The sequence below is a fragment of the Delphinapterus leucas genome, chromosome 14 (assembly GCF_059928025.1).
Source record: "Delphinapterus leucas isolate spDelLeu-1000000601 "Yukka" chromosome 14, BTC_Dleu_Yukka2, whole genome shotgun sequence".
Lineage (NCBI taxonomy): Eukaryota > Metazoa > Chordata > Mammalia > Artiodactyla > Monodontidae > Delphinapterus > Delphinapterus leucas.
Genome location: NC_143142.1, coordinates 7586604 through 7611315, shown reverse-complemented (window position 1 = coordinate 7611315; position 24712 = coordinate 7586604). Strand labels below are relative to the sequence as shown.

Here is a 24712-nt window from a genome sequence, read left to right as displayed (position 1 = left end):
CAGAGGGGAGAAACTGCTCTCCTTTGCCCTCTCTGCTCAGCAGCAGATCAGTTAACCATCCAGAGCAGACAGTCTTCTCCTGGTCAGCGGACATCCCAGGCCACTCCTGGACCCCAGCTGGGTCACAGCCATCGTGGCCTCTTGGAGGAGTGGAGCTTTTAGGAATCAGGCTGCCTGCTTATGGCCTCAACCTCCCTTGGCGCTCACCTGTCCCGGCCAGGCTCCCTGCCTGCTGCGCTGCTGCCCAGCTGACCTCCCTGCCGACCTGTTAGCCTGCCGTCTGTCCCTGTCATGTATGATAGCTCAAGCTGCGGAGTTAATCCAAAGAGCGAATCATTCCTCTGGCTGGACTCCCAGACACAGTCGCTTGAGCCTGGGACAGACACTCAGTGTTTTGGTTCTTTCTGATGCTGATTAGGTTGCGTTGTCTTACCTCTGCCCCTCGTTCAGTTTCGTGTTTGTGTGGTCAGATTAGTCAGATCCAGCTGTGTTTGTGGAAATCCCAGCCTCTTGGGTGAGGACAACAGGAACTTGCATTGCAGTGGAGGAGCTCACATAGGAAAGACTGAGCCTCCTCCATTTGCTTCCAGAGTCAGGAACTTCATTTTCCTGCACCTGAATTGATAGCTCTCCAAATGCAGTGTGGTCGCAATATGACATTTGAAGAACTTAGGAGAAATGCAGAGTATGAGAAACCATTTTTTTAATGACCCTGGCCCCAGACTGGCAAGTTAAAGTGATTTTTCTCAGAGACGGAGATGCAAAGGCAAGGAGATTCTACGAGGAGGACAGAGCCAGACGGACGGGAGGGGGGTGATGTAAAATGACCTTGTCCACAGCGTTAGTTCTTCCTCAGAGATTGGAAACCACCTACATGGTGTACTTTGGGGAGCACAGAAGAATCTATCAGTGGAGCTAAATTACTTCTTTAGTTCAGTCCTTTGAGTTTTGTGGTATTAAAGTTGGGTGGATAGCTATTAAAATATATTTGCAAAAATGACTCATTTATTTGCCCTTCTCTTAAGGACTAGAGCTTCCTTTGATATAAGCCAGTTTTCCAGATCACTGTTGTTTATTTCATGAATCATCTCTTTTATAAAATTAACCGTTCTTAATGGGAAATGGAAATCCCTCTCAAATACGTAATAATCTTCACTGCTTTCTTGAACATACTGAGTCTAATATAACATTTGATTATTTAGGAATCTATTTCTGAATGTTACTTATTGTAGTATTAGTACCACAGTGACTTCTTGATGAAGTTGCACTGATCAGGTATGTTTACTTCTCTACTCAACCATCTCAGCCTCTCTTGTGAGTTGAGTTTTCAAATCTTTAATGATCGTCTCCTCCAGGCTGTTGGCTGCCACTTGTTCTGCAGTGAGTTTGCCATTTACTCTCCCTTTTTGTCTTGTGCCTCTCATTTTCTGTTGGTTTGCATAACTTGTTAAATTGAGTGTAAAATGAGAGTAATTAACTTAGTGAGAGTTTAGAGACTCTCTGAGTCAATTGCACAGACCTTTACTATCTATCTTGAATTATTTTTACTTACTTTGGTATAACTAAATTAAGCTCCAGATAGTTGCGAGATAATGCTATACATATAAACTTCTTTTACAGTGTAATTTTAAGCCATTATTATCCAGTTACGTCACTGAAATTTGTTGACCAGGCTAACTTGTTTGTATGAAAGAAATTATCTGCAAATCTTAAGAATATTAAGCTCTTAAGAAAATTACAGTTTATTCTTATTTCTGAAATGTTAACTCCAAATCACAATGGTAAACTATGTCCCCTGGCTAATTAAATATTACTTTCTATTACTTATCAGAAGGAAAATCACTTTTTCCCCTTTTCAAAATGGAAATAGTTTTATGGAGGGTCCTCTCCAGCTCTTCTCCTTATTATATAGAAATGCATGCTCATTGTCAGATGGAGAATTCAGACATTTCAGAAAGATAGAAAGAAAAGAGCAGCATCCTCTGAAACGTTCTTCTTGGATTTATTTATTTTGTCACTGTGCCCTTTTTACTTTTTTCTGTGCCTGTATAGGTAAAAATAGACCTGTACCATCATTTTCAGTTGTTTTTTGAAGAGCAAAAGTTTTTAATTTTGATGAAGTCCAATGCATGTTTTTTTAAATGGTTCATGCTTTTTGTGTCCTATTTAATAAATCTTGCCAAACGCAGGGCCTCTAAGATTTTTTCCTATGTTTTCTTCAAGAAGTTTTATAGTTTTAGCTCTTACATTTAGGACTATGCTCCATTTTGAGTTAATTTTTGCATATGGTGTGAGGTAAGGGTTGAGATTCAGTTTAAGAAGTACTTTGATGAATGTTCTTGTTTATAGCTTTTCTCATTCTACTTAACTATTTTCTTAAGATAAACTCTTAAAAGTAAAACTGTAAGATCAAAGAGCATTCACACTGAAATCTTTGATATATGTTGCCAGACTGGTTTTCAGAAGTTGTACCAATTGGAAAAGAAAACCTCCAGAATGGGAGAAAGTATTTGCAAATCATACATCTAATAAGGGATGTGTATCTAGAGTATATAAAGAACGCTACAGGGCTTCCCTGGTGTCGCAGTGGTTGAGAGTCTGCCTGCCGATGCAGGGGACACGGGTTCGTGCCCCGGTCCGGGAAGATCCCACATGCCGCGGAGTGGCTGGGCCTGTGAGCCATGGCCGCTGGGCCTGCGCGTCTGGAGCCTGTGCTCCGCAACGGGAGAGGCCACACAGTGAGAGGCGCGCGTACCGCAAAAAAAAAAAAAAGGACGCTACAACTCAAAAATAAAAAGACAAAACAGCCCAATTAAAAGCAGGCAAAGAACCTGAATAGATATTTCTCCAAAGATATACAGAGGACCAATAAACACATGAAAAGATGTTCAACACTGTTAATCATCAGAGAACCCTGGCGGTCCAGTGGTTAAGACTACGCCTTCCAATGCAGGGAGTGCAGGTTCAATCCCTCGTCGGGGAGCTAGGATCCCATATGCCTTGCGGCCAAAACACCAAAACATAAAGCAGAAACAGTATTGTAACAAATTCAATAAAGACTTTAAAAAATGGTCCACATCACAAAAAATCTTTACAAAAAAACCTCCCCCCCCACACACTGAGATACTGCTTTACACCCACTAGGTTGTGATAAATGTTGGCAAGGGTGTGGAGAGATTGGAATCTTCCTACACTGCTGGTGGGAATGTAGAACAGTGCAGCCTCTGTGGAAAACAGCCTAGTAGTTCCTAAAGAATTGAACATAGGGACTTCCCTGGCGGTCCAGTGGTTAGGACTTCGCGCTTCCACTGCAGGGGGTGTGGGTTCAGTCCCTGGTTGGGGAACTAAGATCCCACATGCCCTGTGGCCAAAAATTTAAAAAAAATTGAACATAGAGGTGCCATTTGCCCCAACAGTTTCACTCCTAGGTATGTACCTGAGAGAAATGACAGCATATGTCCATATAAAAACTTGTACACAAATGTTCTTAGTAGCATTATTTGTCGTAACCGAAAGGTGGAAACAGTTAAAATGCCCACCAGCTAATGAATAAATCAACAGAATGTGATATATCCATACAATGGAATATTAGCCATGAAATGGAATGAAGCACTTGCTCTAACATGGATGAACCTTGAAAACATGCTAAGTGGAAGAAGCCAGTCACAAAAAACCACACATTATGTGATTCCAATTATATGAACTGTGCAGAATGGGCACATATAGAGAAACAGGAAGTGGGGGACTTCCCTGGCGGTCCAGTGGTAAAGAATCCACCTTCCAATGCAGGGGATGCGGGTTCGATCCCTGGTCGGGGAACTAAGATCCCACATGCCGTGGGGCAGCTAAGCAACTACTCAGCTCACGCGCCACAACTAGAGCCTGCGTGCCGCAAACTACAGACCCCATATGCCCTGGAGCCCTCACGCCACAACTAGAGAGAGAAAACCCACACGCCGCAACTAGAGAGAAGCATGTGCACCGCAACGAAGACCCAATGCAGCCAAAAAGCTAAATAAAATAAGTAAATACTTAAAAAAAAAAACAGCAAGTGGATTAGTAGTTGCTTAGGTTAGGGAGCTGATGACTAAGGGGTACAGCATATTTTTTTGAGGTGGTGAAGATGTTCTAAATTTGATTGTGGTGATAGTTGCACAACTTCTGTGAGTACACTAAAAACCATTGAATTGTATGCTTTAAATGAGTGAATTGTTTGTGAATTATGTCCCAATAAAGCTGTTACTCCCTAGAAAGAAAAGGTTTACCAACTAATATTCCCACTAGCAGTGTACAAGAGCCCATTCCCCCACATTCTCCCCAGCTCTGGGTTGTCATTGCCGTAATTTTAAATTTTAAATCAGCACTATTGAGGTTTAATATGTAAACAATAAAATTCACCCTTTTAAATGCACAGTTATATAATTTTGACAAATGTATTCACATGTGTAATCACTGCAGTCCAGATACAGGACATTTCCATCACCCCAGAAGGTTCCCCCAGACCCTTTCCAGGTATTCCTCCCCATCTGTCTCTCACTATAGATTTGATTTGTCCTGTGTTTTGTGTAAATGGAATCATACAGTATATACACTTTTTGTCTGACTTCTTTTGTTCAGCATATTTTTAAGACTCATCTGTGATGCTACTTGTATCAGTATTATTGCATGGATTTGAGTGTTTCTGTACCAGCCTTGGTGTGGACGTATATTTTTATTTCTCTTGGGTAAATGCTGGGTCATATGTAAGTGTATGTTTAACTTCATAAGAAACTGCCAAACTGTTTTCCAAAATGGCTGTACCTTGGGACTTCCCTGGTGGCGCAGTGGTTAAGAATCCGCCTGCCAATGTGGGGGACATGGGTTTGATCCCCGGTCTGGGAAGATCCCACATGCCACGGAGCAGCTAAGCCCGTGCGCCACAACTACTGAGCCTGCGCTCTAGAGCCCACGAGTCACAACTACTGAAGCCCGGGCTCCTTAGAGCCTGTGCTCTGCAACAAGAGAAGCCCCTGCTCACTGCAACTAGAGAAAGCCCACGCGCAGCAACAAAGACCCAATGCAGCCAAAAATAAATAAATTAAATAAATAAATTTTAAAAAATCCTTTTTCAAAATAGCTGTACCTTTACAAAAATTTTGTGTACCATTATTACTGTGCGTTCAAAACTCTGTTAATCTGATAGGCCAAATTGTGGTACGCGGGCCTCTCACTGTTATGGCCTCTCCCGTTGCGGAGCACAGGCTCCGGACGCGCAGGCTCAGCGGCCACGGCTCACGGGCCCAGCCGCTCTGCGGCATGTGGGATCTTCGCGGACCGGGGCACGAACCTGTGTCCCCTGCATCGGCAGGCGGACTCTCAACCACTGCGCCACCAGGGAAGCCCTTTCTCTGGTGTTTTAATTTGCGTTTCTTTGATCTCTAGTGTGTTTTTTGTTCCCTGAATTTGACCATTTATTTTATATTTGTGAATTTCCTTTTAGTTCTTCCAATTTGCTCTTTCTTTTTTTAGTTGGGATGTGGGTCTTTCCTTTTCCATTTTTTTTCGACTTTTTATTAGAAAAAGCTTGTAACAGAAAAGTTGAAATAAAGGCGCAGCCGTCACCTTTCTAACCACCACCTACGCAGCCCACATTTGCTAGCTTTTGCCGTACTTGCTCTATGTATACGTCTTCTTACTTTCAAATGGCTCAGGAGAAGAAGTTGGAGACATCATGACATTTTATTCCTCATTTCATAACCATTATGTCATTTCATGCCAAAAAATACTAATTTATATAACATGCAGTCTGTATTAAAATTTCTCCAGTCAAAATGTCTTTTGTAACTGGTTTTTCTGAATCAGGATTCAGTCAAGGCTTATACTATGCATTTGGTTTTCATCTCTTTAGTCTCTTTTAACATAGAAAAATCATTCTACCTTTTCCCTGTTGGCATCGACTTTTGGAAGTGACCAGTCCAGTTGTCTTGAAAAACGTCCTACATCCCGTTTTTGTTTTTTGTTTTGTTTGACGTGTTCCTCTGGGTCCTGTATTTCCTGTAAAGCACATGGTAGGCCCCGAAGGCTTGATTACATTTAGGTTTAACATTTTTGATGAGTGTGCTTCACAGATAGTCACGTCGAAGGTACACAGTGTCAGGGTGTCCTACTATTAGTGATACCAAATCTGATCATTTGGTTGCAGGTAACTGCCAGATCTCTTAATTGTAAAGGTATGTTTTTCTCCATGCAATGACTAGGAATTTGGGGAGCTTAACTGATTGCGTAGAACTCCTTACGCAGTAACTTTTTTTCACAGTCTTTGTCTCAGTTTGGCACTGATATTCTAACTTTGCTTCTTGATTTTTTTGATTTAGAAGAGATTTTTCACTTTTATATATTTAAACGCCCAATAGTACAAGAGATTTCTTATCAAACGTCCCTTTCCTAAACCCTACTCTCCCCGTTTTTCCTTCCTCTCTCTCTCTCCCCCACACTTTCTCGTTCTGCTTTATTTAAATAACTGGTATGAGAAGCTAGCTCTTCCTCCTTGTCTATCATCTTTTTGGACTACAGATTCAGAAAATTGCACTTAACCCAAATGTGAGGTATGGACGCACTGACTTTCCATAGCTGTCTCTTATTTTTCCAAGAACATAACTGCTGTAGCTGATCACAGCCCTCTGGCAAAGGGGAGGCAACAGTGAGATTGAGACTTTGGTCCTTAAGGCTCCAAACAACCCATGCTCTTATCTTAGCTCCTCTCATCAAAGCTAAGGATGGAGGAGGGAGGGGACCAGAAGTCAAAACTGCTGATACTTTGAGAAAAGACCCTCTTTATTCCTCCTGCTTGAAACGCCTTTTCTCTCCATTCCCTTTCCCTGATTAACTCCTGCCCATCCTGGAGACTTGGCTCAGGCATCCTACTTGAGGAAGCTGTCCTGGACCCGCCATCGAGTACCCTGCCCTGTGTTTCCATACACTGCACACATGCCTTCGCTCCCTCGAAGGATGACATTTCTGTCTTTCCCATTAGCTTGTAAGGTCCAAGGATTAAGAGCCCGGGACTAGCTTTGTTGCCGAGTCCTCCACACAGAGCCTGACACATCGCAGGCTCTTGACAAATGTTGCTGGGAGGTTTCACTTCCTGGCCTGCAAATGATTTCTCCCGTACAGTTATGGATGCGTTTGCTTCCTGGGTGTGAAAGCAAGTGGCGTTGCAGGCTTTTTTTTTTTTTTCCCGTATGCGGGCCTCACTGTTGTGGCCTCTCCCGTTGCAGAGCACAGGCTCCGGACACGCAGGCTCAGCGGCCATGGCTCACGGGCCCAGCCGCTCCCCGGCATGTGGGATCCTCCTGGACCGGGGCACGAACCCTCGTCCCCTGCATCGGCAGGCGGACTCTCAACCACTGCGCCACCAGGGAAGCCCTGCAGGCTTTTTTTGAGAGATGTATTTCTCTGTACCTTATAAAGAGCTGAGGAATGAAAACTCTGGCCTTTCCCTTTTTAAATGTTCCAGCTGCCTTCTAGCTGCCTTCTCATCATTCTAGGGTAATCGTTTCTCACTTGGTACCTTTCATTATTCTTTATTCTTCTAGAGTCATAGAATTATGGGCCTTGAACTGAAAGAGGCTTACCCTTCAGCGACACAACCTAAAATATAAACCCACAGACCTGTCCACTTTCTCCTGGAGCACCTGCAGGGTTTAGAACTGCATCCTCAGCATTCCTTCTCGGGTTTTTCCTCTCTCCCTCCAGCCCTCTCCCAGGTTTCCCCTCGCTGGTCTGCCTGAGTGGTGCTTGATAAGGGACATTGCTGTGAAGGGGGCCTGAGAGCTGCGGTTAGGGGTGAGTGATCAGTTCCCGGTGGTGTTTTTTCTTGCTCAGGAGGCTGGGAGTGCAGAGAATGGGAGGCTTCAGTTCCTGTTCAAGAGCTGTTAGCCTTTTCTACTACGTAGATACTCGTCTGTGGTGGAGAGTGAAATAGTGCTAATAAAAAAAGAGAGACAGTTGTATCTGTGCCGCCAATACTGGTGGGATTCGATTGCGTTTTCATTGAAGAATCGCGTATCTAATCTCTAAATGGTAGTTCTCTCTGGCTCTCAAGGACCTTTGCTCATCACCCACCCCTAACAGTCATTCTCTCTTTGTCCCCTGAGTCGAGTTGCTGGGAGGGAGGCTTGGCTGCTGTGGCCTAGAGGCCTTTAATTGTGCTTTATCACAGCCCAGGGTCAGAACAGTTCCGAATATCATGGGGAATGTCAGCTGGATGCATTAGTCCATTTTATTGAGAACCTCCTGTGTTCCAGACCCTGTTAGTCCATTCTAAATACCTTCTTTGTTTAATTCTTACCACAGCTCTGTGAAATAGGTTGTTTTTCTTTTCCCCAAAGAAAGTGAAGTTCAGAAAGGCCAGATGTCTGTGCGAGGCGGCATGGCTGGCAGGTGGGCAGGTCACAGGGTGGTTAGGAAAGCGTCCTTCTGAGTAAAAAGCTTCTACTGTACTTCAGAGTCAGCCCTAATCGGGAGGCACGTGGTGTTTCCACCCGTGAAGGTGGCCTGGCCTGAGATTCTGTTGATAGATGAATTTTTATGACATCAGGACAGCACAGTGGACAGGATCAGATTTCCTCAGTAAAATCTGGAATTTTGACATCAGATGAATCAGATGTTATCCTTCTTCCTTATGCCAAGAAAGTGTAGCTGCCCCTTGCAATAATATGAAGACTCTGCAACTTTACAGTTAAAAATCCTCGTAAATGGTTGGCTTTAGGTTTCGTTCACAAGTACCTCTCCCCCTACTCCTCCTCTACCAAAATGTACACTGGTCCCCAAAGATCTGTGGAATAAGAAGCACAAAATCTCTTTGCCATTTGGTTCAGTCTGTCGTACCGCACAAGCTCCCACCTGGCCCATTTGTTGATTTTGTGTGTGAATGTGGAGGGAATAACTCAGCATATCAGGGACTTCAATTTTGAGAAAATAAAATGTTCATCACTTTTTGAGTTGACTTTTTCCCCTGCTCTGTAGTTTGTTGAATTATTTTGCCTTAAATATTCTCATTTTATTTTTGTCTGTTTTCCCAGGAGGCCTTGAAACAGGGAAATGAGAGAGATAAGTTACCCTGACCTTGATTTTTATAGCACTGTAGTAACTAAAGGTGTGTCTACCCTCTCATGGAGCCATAAAAAACACACTTTTCTTTTCTTTTTAAGCATTTGCAACAGCAGTTAAGATGGGAAATAACTATGCGGCTGGGTTCATAACATATAAAGGTCTGAGGTTAAAATTGGGATATGATAATAAGTCAAAACTTCTTTTTATCTTTCACCGCTGTTTTTAAGTTTGGTTTTATGAGTAACAAGTTGTTGCTTCTGACAGAAAGGGCATAGTGAAAATAAGTATATCAAAAAGGAGAAATGTAGGTATTTTGAATGTGATAAAGACGTAATATTTACGTGTGTCTCAGGAGACAGTGTCGGCAGGGGGATGTTCATCTCAGCTGGGCCGGTGTGGAGATATACAGCGTTCCTGAAGCAGGGACCAGTCTGATGGGATCATCTAGCTTGCCTTCGATTTCGTGGGTTTGTCTCCAGCTCTCCTGCTCATCCCCAAAGGTTGGAAGGTTAGCAGGTTGATTAAAAAGCAGCATGGGAGAAGGATGAGAAGAGGGAGAGATTTAGGGTGACAACTGATTCTCAGCAGCAGACGGAAGGGAAATTCTCTTTAGCTGGCAGAGGTAGAACAGATTTTATTTTGGAACGTCTATTAGGGGAAGAGGGCTGTGCAGAGTTTTTTATTTGTTTGTATTGCTTTTTAAAGTCCCCCTCCTCAGAGATAAGCCAGAAGTCTGTGGTTGTGGTGGGGTGTTGCAGACCTTTCTAGTCCCTCTTCTGCTTAATGGTAGCTGGTGTTACCCTAACACCCCTCTACTATGGGTGCCTCTCAAGTGTATTCTTTAGGGCCAGCCTCTGCCTTTCTGGGGAGGGGTACAGTTCTAGACCCTGTGAACTGGAAAGGAAGTTGGAGTAAGCTAATTCAGTTCTCTCTCATCTAAAAAAGGGAAACTGAGGCCAGGGCGAAGAAATGACTTGTGGAGCAGAGATGGCGTCACATTGCTATTCAGCGTCAGAACTGGGCCTGCAGCGCTGGGGCCTGCCACCTGGTTTTGTCTTGTTCAGTTTCTATTAAGACCCTTCATTTTTATCTAGGTGTCTTCTCTAAAATGAAGCAAGCCTGGAAAAAGTAACAATCAGTTAATTTACAAAGCCCTGTGGTCTGATTTTGAATGTTGGGGGGAAGAGAAGGGAGGTGGAATGTGGGGGGAAGATAAACCGAGAACAAACGGACAATAACACATCCATGTGAGAGTCTGGAGTTCAGGCCAAGGGGAATTTTAGTGTGCATGACGGGGGGCGGGGCTGAGAGGGGAAGGGACTGTCAGGGGGCGGTACTGACGGGGGGAGGACTGACGGGGCAGGGACAAATGGGAGGGAGTGCCGGGGCAGGGACACACAGGGGAGGGGCTGATGGGGAGGGGCTGGCAGGGGCAGGGGCTGACGGGGGTGGGGGGGGGAGGGACTGACAGGGGGAGGGACTGACGGGGCAGGGACAAATGGGAGGGAGTGCCGGGGCAGGGACACACAGGGGAGGAGCTGACGGGGCGGGGCTGGCAGGGGCAGGGGCTGACGGGGGAGGGCCGCTGGAAGGGTCCTGGAAGGGTTGGGAGGTGTGGGCCGGGCCAGGGGCTGGAGTGGGGCTGGGGGGGCGGGGCCCGAGGGAAGAGGGTTTTCGCTGTGGAGTTCCCTCAGCACCGACTGTGCGGTGGCGTTTTGCTGGGCTCGGGGGGAGGTACTGGTGAGCAAAACAGACGGAGTTGTTACCCCCCCTCATGGAAAATGCAGTCGGTTGTGGAGACACACCGTCAGCAGACACACACACAGGCAGTCGCAGATTGTGGTAGGTACAGGGTGTTGTGAGAGGTCGTAGCCAACTAACTCATTTACCTTGAGAACCATCCAGGAGGGAGACAGGGAAGGTGAATGAGGTTCTTGTTTAACCCAGACACGTGCAGCTGCGGGGCTCTACCGGGATGAATACGCAGGGATTCTCTTCTCTCTAACAAGCAGGGCAACCCCTGAAGGAGTCTCAGTGGGGGAGAGAGATGAACAGATACGGGTTGTCCAGGTCATTCTGGCCTCCTGGGTGGGTGGGGCGGGGGGGGGCAGGCAGGAGGGGAGGAGCCCAAAGAGGAAGCCTGGCGGAGTTTGGCGGGGACCCGTGTACACCCTGCCTCCCGGCTCCCCCTCCCCTAGCTTTTGCCCCATACCACTGAGGACCTCCGAACACCGCAGGCCTGTGGTCGCCTGCCTGTCTGTCATCCTCCGGAGCATATAAGCTCCACGAGGCTAGGGACTTGGTTTTGTTCACTGCTCTGCACCTAGGACAGTCCTAGGTAACAGATTTGGGTGGATGAATCAGGGTAGTGTCACGAAGAAAGTGGTGTTTGAGCCAGATTAATCTGGCTACAGTATTCATGCTGTGTATAGCCCATGTGCAGCCTGAAAACGTTCCAGTTCTTACCATCAACCCGTTTCTGGTGTTAAGCACTGTTTTACACAGGGCATTATGGTAGGTACTACAGAGAATTAACGATTGGCTTCAGCTTCTGGCCCCAGAAAGGTTAGAATTTGTTAGGTGTACCCAGAGCAACTTCAGTTAATTTATACGTAGTGTCACTGTGATCCTAGTTACGTTGTCAAAGTTATTGTCAAAGGTTTGAAGTTTCAAATTCAATAAAGAACAGATTCCATGGGTTTTTTTCTAATAGCCAACGTTGACTTTTAAAAAAGGACCCAATGCTTTTTAAAGCCTATTTATAGGTCTTGGCTACCCGGAGGATGTTACCTTATCCTTTGAAATGCATCAGACAGCTTCAGATTTCTCTGCCTTTTAAGTAGGTTATGTAGCTGGCGGTGCCTCAAAAATGGCTAATAATGGTGATACTAACAAAGTTGTTTCTTGCCAGTCTTCCTAGGAACTCAGAAACATTTGCAAGCGTGATCTATTTCTGTTATATCTCTGGCAGCCAGTTTCTTGACTCCAGGTGTGTACTCTGGCCGGAGACCTCTGTTAATTTACTTCCTCTTTACACCAGGTGTCCGAGATGGGGTGGAGTTCTTCCACTCTTTACATAAAAATCTTAACCTTGGTGAATACTTGAACCTATTAATTACCTTTTCCTGTACGTGGATGAAAGTGCTAGGGAAAGGCTGTATTCTTTGCAGGTAGTTGGTTATTCCTGGTACTGAATATAGTAGAAACCTCTCACTTATATCTGTGGGTTGGCCACTTTGATCCGGGTGAGGGTGGCAGTTACCATATCAGCTGCAGGTGCTGTGCTGAATACAATAAAGTGTGAATAGTGCTTGTGTTTGGGTGTGTAACTATGTGATTTTGTTTTGTTCTGCTGGCTTCACTTTTTAAACGTTCTTTTGACATTATTCTGCGTATTATGATTAGAAATGCGAAGGATGTTTATGAAGAAAATTACAGAAGACAGCTTCAGGTTTTTAAAAAAACCTATTTTTAAAAAAACCTATTTTTGAATAGGTTAAGTTGTTCGAATAAGTAGAGAAGCATAGGCCAGTCTAGGATGGAGATGACCCAGCTGGAATGGTCAGTGGTGGACACACACTGTGTAGCGTATTTGTTAAGTGCAGCTCCAGTCGAAATGCCAAAATAGTTTTCTTTTGAGATTTGACAACACGATTGTAAAGTTGGAACATGGAGGAATAAATAGGCAAAGATTCTAAAATTTGTTTTAAAAAATGATGGGGCCAGGGACTTCCCTGGTGGCCCAGTGGGTAAGACTCCACGCTCCCAGTGCAGGGGGCCTGGGTTCGATCCCTGGTCAGGGAACCAGATCCCACATGCATGCCACAATTAAGAGTTCACATGCCACAGCTAAGAAGTCCACATGCCACAACTAAGAAGTCCTCATGCCTCCACTAAGAAGTCTGCATGCTGCAACTAAGAGCCGGGGCAGCCAAAATAAATAAATAAAATTTTTTTTTAAATGCTGGGGACTAACACTACCTAGGTAGTAAAGTGTATCACAGATTTATAGTTATTAAATCACTGTAATACTGAGACAGGATTCGACACGAATCAGTGATATGAGGCCCCAGAACAGACCCTAGTGTATATTATAATTTAATATATGTTAATGGAAGTGTCATAAATTAGTGAGGGAAGATGAGATAATCAGATAGCCTTTCGGAATTTATTTTGGTGAGCTGTATAAAGAACTAAATTGATTTTTCCCCCAGATGAGTCAGAGTTAAATGTAAAAAGTAAAACCATTTAAAACATAGGCACAAAACACCAAAAGAACTGGGGTGCTCAGAAGTGGTCCCAGGTATTATATATGAGAATGTGGTGTATGATGGCGATGATTTTTTAGTCTAACAGGGGAAGGATGAATTACTGAGTGAATAAATAGGTAGGAACCATTGACTGAAGCAGGATCCCAGTATCTTCATGAAACCAAAACAACTTTCAGATGGAGCAAAGGATGTAAAAGGTGAAGCTATGAAAGAACTAGAAGAAAACATAGATAAGTGTTTTCACAGTCTTGGGATGGAAAAGCCCTTTTAATTATGACACAAAAGATAGAAACATAAAAGAAAGGACTTTAAAATTTTGATTGCATTAATGAACAATGTCAACTAAAACAATAGCAACAAAAACTCACCATACATTAAAAAGCTAAGTAGAGTAAAAAAGCAAAACAAAGCACATCAGAAATAGTCGAGGCAAAGATAAATAGTCAAGAAGGACACATTAACTCTGCCATGTGTGTGGCAGACATTTCCACCAAATTAAGAGCTTTCAAACAACAGAAATCGAGCAGAAGACATGCAGACAGTTAACATTAAAAAATCCAATGGCCAATAAACATAAAAAATACTAATAAGTGGGAACTAAAAATTAGTGATCTAAATTTTTGTTTGTAAGATTAGCAGACACTGGGACTTCCCTGGTGGTTCAGGGGTTGAGACTTCGCCTTCCAATGCAAGGGGTGCGGGTTGGATCTCTGGTCAGGGAGCTGGGATCCCACATGCCTCAGGACCAAAAAACCAAAACATAAAACAGAAGCAATATTGTAACAAATTCAATAAAGACTTTAAAAATGGTCCACATCAAAAAAAAAAAATCTTTAACTAATTTGAGTAATTGTTTGGGGAAGTAGGTACTATTCACTGCTATTAGGAGTGTAAATTAGTATAAACCTTGAAAGATTCTTTGACTATTACAAAATTATAAATGTACAAATACCCTCTGATTCAGCTTTCCAATTTCTAGGAATTTATCTCACAGAAACAGTCGTGCAGTTGCACAAAAATGTAAGTAGCAGTATGGTCATCAAAGCAGTATGTTTATAATAGTGAAAAACAGAAACAATGTATGTCCATTAATATAAACGAATCCTATTTATTGAAAAGTGGTTAAGTAGATTGTGATAAATGTATAGAATGGAATATTTTGTAACCAATAAAAGCTGTATATAACTGTAATAAGATGTCCATGACCTGTAAGTGAATTATAAAACAAAATAATTCCATATAGTTAAATACTTTTTTCATATGTTTTAATCTGAACAAATACACACATATATACATAATCTAATAAATATATATTGTAAGGATTTAGGGCCAACTACAAAGTGGCAGAGAGTAGTCCACAACTCCCTTTTTTTTTTTTGGCCATGTGTCGCAGCTCGTGGGATCTTAGTTCCCCGACCTGGGATTGAACCTGGGCCCACGGCATGAAAGCGTGGAGTCCTAACCACTGGGCTGCCGGGGAATTTCCCAAGACTTCCCTCACTTCTAACACCAATTGCAAGTTCCCAAAACCATCCTCAGGTTCTGTAATTGCTAGAAGGACTCACAGAACTCACTGAACACTGTTATGCTCATGCTTACAGTTTATCTCAGGGACCAGATTCAGATTAAATCAGCCAAGGGAAGCCATGCGTAGGGCAGAGTCCAAGAGGGGTCCAAATGTGGTGCATCTGGTTGTCCTCTCCCAGTGGACGGCGTTACCTCCCTCCGGCCACGATGTGTGATGCTGTCAACCAGGGAAGCTCACCTGAGTCTTTGGTCTTCAGAGTTTCTATGGGGGCCGGATCACTGTCTGTGTGGCTGGCCTCTAGTCTCCAGACCCTCCAGAGATGGCTGATACCTTTAGTCATGGGTTCCTCTGGAGATTGGAACTGACACCCCCTGCTCCAGAGCCCCCATTGTAATTACATAGTGAGGTTGTCCTGTGGCCAAAGCCCCAGGCAAACGCAGATACTCCTGTTGGGCAGGACATTCCAGCGGCCTAGAGGTTACCCCTCAGGAGATGAGGGCAAGGGCTAGGCTTCTCTTTGAATAAGGTTATTTCTTCACTACACAATGTTATCACCAAAATTTAAACAATAGTGATCTCTAGGTGGTGGAATTGCAGGTGACTTTGCTTTTGTTCTTTGTACTGTTCTGTGTTGTTTGAATTTTCTTTCAATGTGAGTATATAATTTATTTAAAAATCAGATAAGACTAAAAAGGCTAAAAAAGAGATTAAAATGAAAAGTAAATCTCTGGATAGGGTGGGTGGGCAGGCAGGGAAGCAATAAAAGAAATTCTAAAGACCAGTAGATATGACTACACAAAAATATAACCTACTTATTCAAAGACATGCTATAAAAAGAAGTAAAAACCAAAACCTAGGGGAAACATTGGCAGAAATATCACAAAGCGTTAATATCATTAATATTATAGTATTACCAATATAAAATAGCAAGAAAAAAACAACTGACACTTCAATGGATGGTGAAAACTGAATAAGATCTGTCATCTAAGTAACAACGTTCCCAAAGCTGGTTTCCTGGTTTTGAGGTTGTGCTACATCTAGAGAAGGTGCCACCACCGGGGAAGGCTGGGCAAAGGGTCCATGGGACGCTTTGTACTATTTTTTTTTTTTACTTCCTGTGAGTGTATAATTATTTCCAAATAAAAAGTTTTTTAGAAGACAGAGGGCACAGATAGCTCATAAAGTAAAAGAGACACATAGCTAATATGCAGATTTTTAAAAGTATTTTATTAACAAGTGATGCAGTTGAAGTGAGACACCACTTTTTCCCGTTGTAGGTCTGGCCCCATGCTCAGTCTAGAGGAGTCGGGAACACCCTGGGTTCTGGATTCAAGTTTACTCTCCTGGCAAATAGACATATGGTTATGGCTTTAACTGGTGCCCTGCCCAGCATCCCTGCTCCTGCCTGAAAGGCCAGTGGTGGCTCGAATCGGACAGGAAACTCTAGGCTTTAACACTCAGGAACATGCCCAAGACTCAACTTCAGTGTTCAGCAACATGCCCCAGATTTGGGCAGCACTTATCCTGCACCAGGCCCAGTCCTTTCACGCCTCCTGTGGTCCCCAGCTCTCCTGTCGGGGAGGGGACATCGGCACCCTTTTTACCAAAGGCGGGGCTCTGACAGCTCCCGTTGTCACCAGCCCAGCGCCACTCTCTTTCCCACCACCACTCTCTTTCCTCATTTGCTTGGGAATGGTGTAAGCATGGCGGTGTCTGTCCCCAGGTGGGAGGCTGGGACACGGGAGGGAGCACTCCCAGCAGGGACACATGTCACTGTCCTTCACAGTCAGGGCAAAGGGGGTCACCGCTGCAGCTAGCCCGATTTTGCCTCTTTCAACTCCGTCATGGTGCTCTAATTTTTGATGGTCATATAAGTGATTACTCCCTGCTTTTTACACAAAACAGACAATCACAGTCCTCACAAACATGCTCACACATGTGAGCAGACACACACCTAGACACACTAGCACACCCACACACGCACTGTCTCACGCACACACCATACATACCACACACACACACATGCATGCCCCACACACAAACCACACGCACACACCCCTTGTCAGCAGGACAGACCTGGAATGAGGACCTTGGGAGCCCATATTCCTGCCTTGCTGCCAGCGCCCTCTGATCCTGCTTCTCCAATACGACTTTCTTTGAATGTTAAAAAAGAAAACAAGATGCCAAGTGACCCAGGAGGAGGATGAATTTGGGGTGCAGGTGAGAGGACCCACGCCTGGGCGTGGGAGCAGGGCCTGAAAACCTCACAGGCTTTCTCCGGGTGGAGACTCTGCTTGGGCAGGTGGCCCAGGGCGGAGGGCCCGTGGCTCCAGGGCGGTTCCATTGAACACGGTGCCCTCCTCCTGCCATGCCGCTCGCAGGGCCGCTCCCCACGCCGTGGCTCCTCAATGAACCTTTGTCTGTCTGGAGCCTGTTAGTTTTGGCTCCTAGCAGCCTGTGGAACCAGGCCCAGATCCCAGGGAAAGCCAATAGAGACCGCTCTTTTGAAGAAAAAGAATCGGAGTCCTGGAATAGAGAGACCAGTCTGAGCATTATTCATCCAGTCACTCATTAAAGAAACCACTTATTAGCTATTATCCTCATATTTGGATCTGGTGCACAAAACTGACTTGTATACAAGTTTTATATCTGCTCATGTGATTAATTTCCTTCCCCAATTAACTAGAAGCCCTATAAGGTCTTGGACTATACCTGGTCTTTTTCCCTTGTTTATTTTGAAAAAATAATACATTCCTGTGTTATATTTAAACACTAAAAAAATGGTAAACAGTGAAAACTAACTCTCTGACTGAGCCCCCTTAATTCTGCGATTCAGCTCTCCAACGGGAAATCACTGCTTCACTGTTACCTGTTTCTTGTGTATCTTTCCTGAGAGTGACTGGTTGTCTTCCTCTCTCCTTCTCCCTCCCTTCCTGTGTGTGTGTGTGTGTGTCTGTGTGCATATCTCCCTGCTGCAAATACAAATGGTGGCCATCCTGTATATCTTTCACCTTGTTTTTCTTTCTCACTGAATACATCTTGCAGATCTTGCCCGTACATCAGCACATATAAATGGGTGTTGTTCCCAGCTTTCTGCTCCCACAAACAGTACTGCAGTTTAATGTCTTCTATTTATGACTTTGTGCCCACGTGCAAATGCGTCTACAGACTCAACTTCTAACAGTGGAATCGTGAGTCAGAGGGATGTGCCTTTGAAATGTTGATAGACAGTTGCCCGCTTGCCGTCCAACAAAGGTCACAGTTGTTTTTGACCATCATCATGTCCCCAGTGCCAGTGTAATGATCAGACCTCTCTCCCTTAACCAGAATTCTGGGCCGATTGGGAAATAAAACTGGAGTCAGTTCACACCAGCACTCTTCACAGTGGCCAAAACGTCAAACAACCCAAGTGTCCATCAGCAGATGAAAGAATAAACAAAATGTCTCGCCATCCAGTGGAATATGATTCAGCCATAAAAAGGAAGTACTGATACATGCTACAATGTGGATGACCCTTGAAACTATTGTGCTGCGTTAAAGAAGCCAGACATAAAAGGCCACATATTTTATCATTCTGTTTATGTGAAATGTCCAGAAGAAAGAAATCCATAGAAACAGAAAGTAGATTGGAGTTGCCAGAGGCCAGGGGGAAAGACCGCTAGTAGGTGCAGGGCTTCCTTTGGGGGTGATGAAAACAGCACTGAAGCCAGGTAGCAGCTCTGGCTGCACAGCATTGTGAACGTACTGAGTGCCACTGATGTACATTTTTAAATGGTCAAAATAGTAACTTTTATGTTACATGTATTTTACACAACAAAAAAGATTCAGCAGATGCTGGCTAAATTATTCTCCGTATTGTTGATCAAGCTGAGGATGTGGCTTATAAGGGAACCCCAGACTGTCTTTCCAGGCAGCCCGGGACTAAGAGAGGCGTTCCTGACCCCAGGCTCTCTCTGTAGGAGCAGAACAGGAGGGGCCTGGGCCCTCAGTGGGCAGCTTTCCCACAAGAGGAAAGGAGAAGGGCCTGGCCCCCCATGTCAGTGCTGCTTTCCACACTCCGTAGCTCACCCACTCCACCTAGCTGGGAGGGAGTAAGGGGGAGACAGGCCTAGGAATGTTTTTGTTTGTTTTATTTTATTATTATTTTAAAAATTTATTTATTTTATTTTTGGCTCCATTGGGTCTTCATTGCTGCCCGTGGGCTTTCTCTAGTTGCGGCGAGCAGGGGCTACTCTTCGTTGCGGTGCGTGGGCTTCTCATCGCGGTGGCTTCTCTTGTTGTGGTGCACGGGCTCTAGGCACGCGGGCTTCAATAGTTGTGGCACGTGGGCTCAGCAGTTGTAGCTCGCGGGCTCTAGAGCGCAGGCTCAGTAGTTGTGGCGCATGGGCTTAGTTGCTCTGCGGCATGTGGGATCTTCCTGGACCAGGGCTCGAACCCGTGTCCCCTGCATTGGCAGGCGGATTCTTAACCACTGCGCCACCAGGGAAGTCCAGTAAGTATCTATTCGAATTATAGTTTTGTCTGAGTGTATGCCCAGGAGTGGGATTGCAGGATCATATGGTAGTTCTACTCTTAGTTTTTTGAGGAACCTCCATACTGTTTTACATAGTGGCTGCACCAATTTACATTCCCACCAACAGTGTAAGAGGGTTCCCTTTTCTCCACACCCCCTCCAGCATTTATTATTTGTAGACTTTTTAATGATGACCATTCTGACTGGTGTGAGGTCGTACCTCATTGTAGTTTTGATTTGCATTTCTCTAATAATTAACGAAGATGAGCATCTTTTCATGTGCCTGTTGGCCATCTGTATGTCTTCTTTGGAGAAATGTCTGTTTAGGTCTTCTGTCCATTTTTCGATTGGGTTGTTTGTTTTTTTGTTATTGAATTGTAGGAGCTGTTTATATATTTTAGAAATTAAGCCCTTGTCAGTCACATCATTTGCAAATATTTTCTCTCAGTCTGTAGGATGTCTTTTTTTTTTTTTTTCGGTACGCGGGCCTCTCACTGTTGTGGCCTCTCCCGTTGTGGAGCACAGGCTTCGGACGCACAGGCTCAGCGGCCGTGGCTCACGGGACCAGGTGCTCCGTGGCATGTGGGATCTTCCCGGGGCACGAACCTGTATCTCTTCATTGGCACGCGGGCTGTCAACCACTGCACCACCAGGGAAGCCCTGTAGGATGTCTTTTTGTTTTGTTTATGGTTTTCTTTGTGGTGCAAAAGCTTATAAGTTTGATTAGGTCCCATTTGTTTATTTTTGTTTTTATTTCTATTGCCTTGGGAGACTGGCCTAGGAAAACACTGGTATGATTTATGTCAGAGAATGTTTTGCCTGTGCTCTCTTCTAGCAGTTTTATGGTGTCTTGTCTTATATTTAAGTCTTTAAGGCATTGTGAGTTTATTTTTGTGTATGGTGTGAAGGTGTGTTCTAGCTTCATTGATTTACATGGGGCTGTACAACTTTCCCAACAGCACTTGCTGAAGAGACTGTCTTTTCCCCATTGTATATTCTTGCCTCCTTTTGTCAAAGATTAATTGTCCATAGGTGTATGGGTTATTTCTGGGCACTCTATTCTGTTCCATTGATCCACATGTCTGTTTTTATGCCAATACCACGCTGTTTTGATTACTGTAGCTTTGTAGTATTGTCTGAAGTCAGGGACGGCTATGCCTCCTTTGTTCTTTTTCCTCAGGATTGCTTTGGCAATTCTGGGTCTTTTATGGTTCCATATAAATTTTAGGATTGTTTGTTCTAGTTCTGTGAAAAATGTCATGGATATTTTGATAGGTATTGCATTAAATATGTATAGTGCTTTGGGTAGTATAGGCCTTGGAACGTTTTGCCCGTGGGTTTCCAGGAAGCATCAGGAATGGTGAAGAAGTATTGCCTCACAAGCAAATGTGGTTGCATGACCAAATGAAAGGACTCCACCACTGTCTGGGCCCCACACCGGTAGACCCCAGAACCGTTGCCTGCTTTCTTTTGGACAGATGGTCTGGCCAGGAATTAGGACCTGGGACCTAATCCTACCTGGGACCAACAGAACCCCAAGTTCCCGCCCCAGTCTCACTCTCCCCCGTTCTTCTTAATTCCAGCTCCTCTCTGTGCAAGGCTTGCATTTTAATTTTCATTCCAAAGCAGTCTCTTGCCAGACTCTGAAGAATTCAGTTTGCTCGTTCCACCCAATGGCAGTTTTGAGACAGACTTTTGTTGTGCTGTAGACTTCCTGCCCGTGTCATGAACCTGTCTTCTAGGAAGGGCTGCAGTGGCAGGGTGGGGATGAAGGTTTTTCTTTATGGAAAAGTTTAGTACTCAGTAATTCCATATTTAATCGCACCTCCCACGTGCCAGGCACTGTGCTGGGATGAGTCAGACCCAGACCCTGGCCTTCCCAGAGTAAGACTGGGAGAGTGGGGGGTGAATCAGGGTCATTGTTCTGATCAGGAAGCTGGTGTGTGTGTGGGTTCCCAGGCGTTTAAGGAGGTGGGATTGGGAGGCAAGGCTGGAGGAGATCTTGCCAGTGGTCTTAGAAAGTTTGATAATGTGTTTCTGGTAACACTTTATTTTATTTTAAAGATTTTTTTGATGTGGACCATTTTTCAAGTCTTTATTGAATTTGTTACAATACTGCTTCTGTTTTATGTTTTGGTTTTTTGGCCCCAAGCCATGTGGGATCTTAGCTCCCCAACCAGGGGTTGAACCCTCACCCCCTGCATTGGAAGGCAAAGTCCTAACACTGGACCACCAGGGAAGTCCCAATGGTAACACTTTAAAGAAGGAATATGGCAGAACCCTGAGTTAGACTAAGAAGTATCCCAATCAGCCGTGTCTGGAAGCCGAGTGAAGCTGGGACGGGGCTGAGGGGAGCAGGAATCCGATCATGGTTGCTTTGTGGGCGTCCTGCTCAAGGGAGCTCCACCAAGGAGCCGCACGGTCCCTTTTAGAACTCTTCGGAGCAGGCTTTCCTGTATGTTCCGTGGGAAACTAGACTTGGGGTACCTCCATAGAAAGGGTCCCAGTCCTTGTCTTCGGATGTCTGTATAGGGAATGTCTCCTCACCCCGTTGAAGATTGACAGTGACATCAGCACATCAAAGGCTCCAGGGAGCCCATCAGTAAGGAAACGTCTCTCCACCTCTGCGGGCAGTTTAGGTTTTGGTTTTGGTTGCAGACTTACTTCTTTGCGTTGGTTGAGCGCCACCTGTTGGCTGTTGAGATATTACAGAAGCCTCAGTTGATGGGTGATAGCAGTTGGAAATAAACATCAAGGAAGAGGGAAACATCCCAGCAGTTGAGGAGGAAGAAGATGAGAAACCCAAACTATACCCTATCAGATTTGGTTTCTAGCCTCCAGGGTTTGATCTCTCTCTGAATCTTCCCACCCCCTTCGTGGTAAGTAATTGAAGCTGTTGCTGTTGCCTGACTTCTCTGAGAAGATGCTCTATGCTCACATCAGCCACTTTGTCTTAAGTAACAAAGCAGGAGTAAGGGTGGGTTTATATTAAGCCCGGTGGTCAGTCCTTAACAGAATGTTGCAGGGGACTTCCCTGGCGGTCCAGAGGTTAGGACTCCGCGCTTCCACTGCAGGGGGCACGGGTTCGATCCCTGGTCAGGGAACTAAGATCCCACATGCCATGCGGTGCGGCCAGAAAAAAAACAGTAACAGAACGTTGCAGGACTCCAGAGTTTCTCCCCACAGGAGTCCTCGTTTTCCATCCCATCTCTTCTCCTGCTTCTGTCCTCGGCAGCTGTCTGCAGGTGGCAGATGCCGGGTCAGGATTCTGGTCCTGCTAGACACACAGAGAAAGTGGTGTTTGAATCCTGGCCTTCAACATAAGGAAGCTGTCAATTATAGAGAAGTTTTGTTTTCCCTTAAGGAAATAAAAAAGTAGGGAGGGTTTTCTGTTTTGTTTTGTTTTCTTCTGGAACAGGCAGGAACGCCCTGCCTGGCTAGACAGTGGGTTGCTGGAAGATCTTTCAGAGGAGGGGAAAGAGGGTTGGTTTGCCCAGAGGCGGGACCAATATACTCTGGTGTATACTCTGCCCTCCAGACTGGCCTAGAAGCATCCCCCCACCTCCCCCTCCCCCCAGCTCCTGCCATTCTGGGTGTTTTCTACGGCCTTGACCGGACCTGTGTTGCTGTCCTGAGGGCCGTCAAGCCAGGCAGAAGGACCAGCACAGGCCTTTCCGCCCTTCCTTGGTTTAGCTGAAGTTTCCTCATCCTCTGGGCCTCAGCTGAGATGTTACCTTCTCCAGAACGCCTCTTGTGACTGCTCAGACAGGGTTAGTTATGCCGACTGTGTTCCCACAGCCCTTTGCTCTTGTTCGAGGCACGCAGCACGTAGGCAGGACTCATGCCTCAGCAGCTCATGTGCTCCATGAGGGCCGGGACCTCGTCCGCGTCACCCATACTTTTCCTCCCCTCCTAGCGTGTGCACGACACACAGTAGGTCCTCAACGCTTATCGAGTGAGTAGATGGACCCAGGCCTGCCTTCCGGGCCCTGAGGAAGCGAGTGGCTCTGCAGCTGTGCGGGGGTCAAGGCTGACCTTTGCCCTGGCCTCTGCTCGCTGGTGTCGAGAGGGGTCCCGTGGGTGTCACCTTTTCTTCCTGTGGGGAGGAGGCACCCCACGACAGTGGTGGCAAACACGAAAGAGAGGACTTTTCAAGTCAGGAGGTGTTAAAAGCCAGGCCTTCGGAAAATAACTTAAATCCAGATCACTGAGGTGGTTATTAATAGCTTACCTTTACATTTAACCTTAGGGTTTACCTGTCCTGTGTGTCTAAGAACGTGTGCGTGTGCGTGTGTGTGTGTACATTTAATCCTTATTAAAACACTCTGGAGGCAATGGTGTTATTGTAATTTTACCCAGGAAACTGGTGTGTCAGAGAAATTAAGTGACTGTGAAAGTTCACAGCCAGTACGCAGTTGTGCCACAGAGGCTCAGAAACACTGGACTGCTGGCTATTAAACGTAGGTGACAGCTGGGGTGGAAGTGCCTTTGGACCGGGGAGAGGTGGGAGGAGGAAGGCGTGTGACGGGCTCGAAACCCCTGACCCTCTGAGCTGAGGTGGCTTCTGTCTGTCTGTCCCTCAGATTCTCAGAGGACTTGCTGTGACGTTTTCTCTGGGGGTGGGTCACAGCCTTCTTCCAAAGCCTAGGCCAGTGCTGGGTTGAGTTGCGGCGGGGGCATGAGGTTTGCCAGGTGCACCGCCAGGGGCTTCTGCTTTATAAACCAGGTGTTTGGGTTCAGGGAATGTTTATCTCTCAGGCAGTGCGTCTTTGAAGACCCCAGATGTTGTGACTGCTTGTCACATGGAATTTCTGAGTGGGTTTGGAGAAGGGGCAGGGCTGTGGCCTGCAGTGATGTAGAACCCACAGAACCGCCTTTGTATGGACCAGTGACCGTGCCTTGCCCATCTCAAGCCATCTGAAGAGGGGAAGCCCTATGCCAGCTGCTCAAAGGTGGCTCCTGGCACAGCCCTTGAAAAACTAAACTATCTGAGAAGCCTGTGCCACCAGGCAGCATTCCTTGCCTGCCGTTAGCTTTGTTTGCAAGGGCCCTTTAAGTCATTCAGTGAAGAATTATTACACGAGCCCCTGCCCTGTGCCACGTTCTGTGCTGGGTGCTTCAGATGGGGGTGCCGGAAGGGCCCTCCCCTCGAGAAGCTGCAGTCTAGTGGCAGGAGGTGTGGGGACACATTGCTACACGGGGAGTGGATGAGTGCTGTCTTTGAGGTGTGAACAGTGCTCAGGGGTCCTGAAGGGATTGGCGGCAGCCTGGGAGAGGCCGGTGCCGGCTCGGAGGGGATGATGTTTG

The 24712-nt window shown here is 45.5% G+C and overlaps 1 protein-coding gene across 4 annotated transcripts in view; it reads left to right on the top strand.

The window, feature by feature from the left end:
• Window positions 1–24712, top strand: part of MLXIP (MLX interacting protein) — a 58787-nt gene that overhangs the window by 15568 nt on the left and 18507 nt on the right. The gene's annotated exons all lie outside the window — the stretch shown is intronic.